Raw genomic sequence first — 6,218 nt, forward strand, 5'->3', positions numbered from 1 at the left:
ATCCAGCCTACATTATAGATGACGTCTACACACCCAAAAAAGAACGAAGTGTTCACGTCTGGTGGGATAAAAAGTAGGCCGCATATTAACAACTTACTTTTCTTTTATTGGGAAGAAAAATAAAAGAGAAAATGGATAAGGGGAATTTCCTTCCCTTTTAAAAAAATTTTTTTTTTTAAATAATAATATTATTTTAAATATTTTTGCATTTTTTTGACCGAGGGATATCGTTTCGAAATGTTCACCAGACTTGAAAGACCTTCCTCTCGCATCTGTCATTTTGCGTGGTGAAGACATTTGCGGCTTCTTTTCTTTTTCCCTAGACGTTTGCCATATCCATCATCCAGCAGCAGGAACCCAAAAAAATTTACTTACGACTAATACAACTTAATAACATTGAAACAATCGGAAAATGTCTTTAAAATGAAAAAGACATTGTAAAAATTTTAGAATTTGTAGAGTTTTGATCCATCAATTTTGGTCATTGGAATGATTTCCTCGTATGCAATGTCGTAATTCTGGGATTAGATAATTGCACACTTTAAATAGTTGCTCGGCCACGGGGGTTCTAACTTATGAGTCCTCAACTACTTACTTCATTACTACTAGTATGTTTAGTACTAAGAAGGGGAAATAATCTCAATCCAATGATGACATTATGATGCTCAGGTACCATAACCACTGGACCATGCTTTTTTTATCACATTTATGTTTTATTTGAGAAAAATTACTGCGCTTAATTTGATAGAATTTTTTATTACGGAAAAAAAAGAGGAAATGGTCAAATGGATAGGGAAATTTTGTATTAAATTCTTTCAAAGAAAAGTTTGGCGTTTCCATCCATCCAGCAGCAGCCGTAAAATTATTTACGATTAATAAAACTTAATAAAATCAAAACAATCGAAAAATTAATTTCTTTAAAATCACACAGATATTGTAAAAAGTTTAGAATTTGTAGAGTTTTGATCCATCAATTTTGGTCATTGGAATTATTTCCGCCGCCAATGCAATATCGTAATACACTGTGATTAGTCAATTGCATTGTTGCACTCTGACTAGCGACTCCGCCTAGTGGACTTACGAGTATGACTAATCTTGCTTTATGAGGCTAGTAGGACTAGCATTAACAAAGCGGCAAGGGGAAATCACTCCATATGATGACATTATGATGATCATGTACCATAACCACTGGACCATGCCAGTCTTATCAAATATGATTTTTTTCAACTACACATTTAAGTTTTTTTTTTTCACATTGATATTTTCTTTGAGAAAAATTCCTGCGCTTAATTTGATAGAATTTTTTAATTACGGAAAAAAAGAGGAAATGGATAGGTATTAAATTCTTTTTAAAAAATAGTTTGACGTTTCCATCCATCATCCAACAGGAGCAACCGTCAACCTGGACGAAATGCGCTTTGACTGGTATTGCGTCAGCGGTGACGGGCAAATCACGATGACGTTGCTAAAAAGTACATTACCGAAACATTTCTTTTTTTTTCCACCTTGGTCGGATCAACAAGGAGCTCCAAAGAGACAAACAAATTGAACATCCTATAGAAAGCTGCAACAGGATATGATGGAGAGTATTTAGCTATTATAAGAATATCAGATCAAATCGTTAGACTTAATTGAACACGCGTTGATAGGTGTCGGTGAAAGCCTCGTCATTTGGCGGATATGCTAATTTATCAAAATATAACCACCAGCGAGTTTGAGGAAATGAGAAAATTGGCGTTTCGTGATAAAAATTTTCACGCCGGATGTATACTACTAAAATAGTTCACCCGCCTAACCAGATGCGGTTGTTTGATGGGCTGTAGGGGTCTTCTTCTTCGTCACGCCGATTGCCTGTTTTCACGTGGCGCTAAAAACATTTTGATTGATCCGTCAGTGTGTCTGTTTCTTTCTTTCTTTCTTTTATTGCGGTTGTGTGTGACGTAATTGAGGCATACGCCCTTAATTGAGTCTTAAACTTGAACCGGTCAGGACCGCCTTTCCCCATTTTATTTTTTCTTAAATATTTTTTGGCCAGCACTGACAGAAGACCCAGTCACCGGGAAATGACAACTCCCGGCTACCTTTTTGACCTGTTTTTTCTTTCTTTTATCATCACGATATCACACACGCCGAATCAAACAATTTCATCGTGAGAAAAACTTTTAAATCAAAAACCCCGCCAGATAATTTGTTCCTTTCACCTGATCCACAGACCCCCCCTACGCGAGTCCGGCAATAACAGAAAAGCTTTCTCTCACGTATTATATCTCTCTCTTTCTTTTGTTGTTGTTGTTGTTGTTGTTGTTGTCATAAAAGTTGAATTGTTTATCAAAGGTTTAAAAGTGCTAATAAGAGGTGACTTTTCTCTGAATTCAATGGAAAAAGAACTTGAATTAAATTTTTTTTGAACAACTCATTTGAATAATGAGCGTCAAAGCCGCAGAACAGCGTGAATGAGTCATGACACAACAGCAACAACAACAACCCGTCCAATTTTCTGTGAATGAAAAGCGCCAAAAAAAAATATTTAAAAATTTTGGAAACGAGTGAAAATGACACGCAATTGATATCAAAGACGAAACAACAGTGCCGTTTACACGCTCGACTTTCTCTCCCATCGGGAAGAAGCGAAACTCCTTTTTTGGCGATTAGCGAAAAATTTCGTTTCACTGTTGGCTTATAGTTACATGTTCCACGACGACTGTAGCTATATGTAGTGCGGTATAAGGGATAGGCTGGACATTATCTGGGCCACGATTGTTTAGATTGTTAGACTGCGGCAGCCGAAAGAGATAGTTTGCCCTCCTTCTATCGCGGAAATAATAATATGACAGATCGTGAAAATACTTTTTTTATTAGGACCGGAAAAATGTCAAAACCAATTTTCCTTATAACGCCATCATTTAGATTTTGTTGAGGCGATGATCCGAGACGATATTTTATATCCCGGATTCGATCAGACTGTCGCTATCGACAATCTTGATAACAAATTTGCTGTACACACGAAAGTAGGTCCTTGGTCGATATTATCGGGCCGGAATCTTTCCGCACTGAAGTGCGAGAACCAGCGCCCCTCTTTGGCCCCGAGACAAATTTTCTGACAAAGTGTTTCCACACTTGTTAGGTTTTTTTTTTATTGTATCGAAATGAAATCAACTGTGCTCGAAGGCAAGTCGTTATTTATTATCGTGACTAGATTAATTATTAGGAGGGTATTAATAGCTCGGCAGAATTCTATTTTCGGATTATTATACACTGGAATGGCTACACGAGGGTAGTCCAGCGTCTAATCATTGAATTATAAAAAAATTGATGATTTATTGTAATGAACTAGTTTTTTTTTAATCGATTTGCTATAACTGTTCGATTTGTGTTGCCTATCGAATTCTTTTGGTTAGACAATTTCAGAAAATCTACATAGACGAACCGAATTTTTCCCAGGGAAAAGTAACGGATTTTTGGTGCGTGCCCAAAAGTGGGTGATTCCCGCGTACTACTACTAGACTACTACTACCACGGTCAAGGCAATCATTCACTTAGATTCTCATTGCTTATTTTTTATTATTCCACTGACACAAAAATCGGGTTGGTTTTGGCTTATTTTTGATTTTCCATCATTTAGAACCATCGGATATGAATAACAAAAAATTGACAGGCTCATGTAAATACGACGATGAAGTAGCACTATTTACAGTGTGAGGTTAAATAGTTCACGACTTTCTAAAGTCGGGTGCGTATTATTCCTGTGCTCAAGAATTTTACACGAGATATTTTTTGGCAAAGACATGACGAATATGCCAACGTTTTCTTCTTTCACCTTTCACTCTACCAACTTTCTTTGCTTAGACAGCACAACCTGATATTTGCACACAACAAAAACAAAACAAGGAGATAGCACAATAGCACGCCCCTAACTGTTATTGATAGGAGAGTTAACTGCCAAAAAAATATGCAGTTAAGTTGCTTATCCTTCGAACACCCACGCAGTGAAAATATTATATAGGCCACCGACCGAACACCGTGCTGTCCGTATTTGACGAGAGAGAAATGAAATGAATAATAAAATTCCTTCATTTATTTTAAATATGTTTCGGGGGGATGTTACACGCCAGAGATGGATAGACTGATCGGTTATAGTTCGTATTTTTTCTTCTTTTGACCTGCTGTCACGCCATTGCCGGGTTCACTGAATAACCGATTCGTCATCCCGCGGAGAAAGAGCCACCCGCTAAATAAAAGATTATGGTAAAAAATAAAAATGACCGAGTTTTCTATCTCCGAACAAACATAAACTCGCACCGTGTAGAGACTAGCTCATGACTTTGCGTGTTTTCCAAACCTCTGAGCAGCAGCTATACATCAGATGTAGTTCGGGAATTTATTTATTTATTTTTTAACGTCGGCCATTTTCCATATTGATGCTGCTGGCAGGGGGTGTATCATTAGGAATGTTTCACCTACTTTCGTGCAGTGTTTTTTCTTTCTTTTATTCAAATCAGCGCGGGGTTCAAATGATTTTTTTATTTTTAGATTTTCTGGTATACATTTTTCGGCAAATGGACCAGCAGGTCATTGGGCGTCGTGTTGGCAGTCCATTCCTGAGGTTATGATTATAACTTATTAAACACAAAAGTTGAATGATGACATTACATATTTCACCCAATAACACGGTGCACTGGATTATTTGCATGTTTGGATCATTCAAGACACACGTGCTGTTTTCTAGTTGTGTGCGGCTATTATATAATAAGGTCCATTATTTTCTCTTGGCGTACGTGTGTGGAGTCATAGAAAACCTTTCGATCACGTCGAACAAGAGGCCACAAATAGAACACCGTGCCATCCGTGGTTTTCGCTAAATTTGTATGTGATGGTTACTCATACGCGATGACCAAAATTTTTTTAAAATATAAAATTCACTGATGCTCATCCATTATTTGATTGTGAGCCAGGATGAAGTATGAATGATGCCAAAGGAAATTTTCAGGGGATTTACCGCTCATTTTAGAAAGTTAACGTTTGATAAATAATCAGTTATTTACCTGGCGGCTTGTGCCAAAAAATTGTTAATCAGATTGGACTCAGGTATATTTGTCTGGACTCTGGAATCATAACAGACAGATGTAATAATATACCGGTAAATTTAAAATGAATAGAAATAGCAAACGAATTTTTTTCATGTTCGAGTTTAGTGAACGTCGAAATTTGGAATACCATCTGGACCAATTTCGGTGTAGTTTTCAGGTAAGTCATCCAAAATTCGTCTATTAATTAGTGCCGTCGAGATTTCGAAAGCAGAGAAATTTTTTTCTAATTTAGTTTGATGGAGTATTAACATATTAACAACCCGAACGAAAGCTATATAGTGGCGACTATTTTCCTTTCCCATAATTAAATTGATGGATTACGGACTGACACACTGAACGCGCGAATTAGACTGACCAGAGCAGCATATAGCTTTCCTTGTGATTGAGACAGTATATATATTTTTGATCTATCATCACGTGTGCAAATCGTCCCCACCACTCGACCGCAAAAGTGCATTTGAAATTGTTTGAACTCGGCGGGGGCCACCTATATCTTAGGGGTAATATCAGACAGCATGTTATAATCAAGGCTGGCGAGAGTTTGGCCGACTTGAGTCGGTCAGATATACCGACCAAAAATGTTCCCAGCGATTTACCCTTATGTAATATCTTGAATGCAAATTTCAAGAGAGGTGATGGACGTTGGAGAACTTGGAGAACAATTGGACGGACGCTTGTCGTTGGTGGAAAAAACAAACCGCGTTTTTCCCACGGGAAACGACTCTAGTGTGTGAACCCCCTATTTAAAATTCAAGCTGTTTTGGTTAGCCAAAGAAATAATAAATGTATGTCTGACAAATGAGTGACAGAACAAGAACAAGTTTCGCTCGCTAACCAATCTGTCATCGGCCAGTTCGGCGTCAAAGACAACTTTGAAACATTGTGCCGTGGAAAAGAGCTTACCGAGAATTAAGAACAGGATGATTCGCATAAAGTTAAATTTTATATAGCTGATGATTTCGATCCTGCAGGGTATAGAAAAGACTTCAGAAGCACAGATTCCCGTGATATTGTATATCATTACGCTTGTTTTGCAAGGTGGAGCCGACCCCAACGCTACCTGGGTAAGTATGGGTCTCTTGCCATTTTAAATGGAACAGTTCTAATTGGGGTACTTTTGACTTACTTTCC

This window comes from Daphnia pulicaria, chromosome 7 (assembly GCF_021234035.1).
Source record: "Daphnia pulicaria isolate SC F1-1A chromosome 7, SC_F0-13Bv2, whole genome shotgun sequence".
Lineage (NCBI taxonomy): Eukaryota > Metazoa > Arthropoda > Branchiopoda > Diplostraca > Daphniidae > Daphnia > Daphnia pulicaria.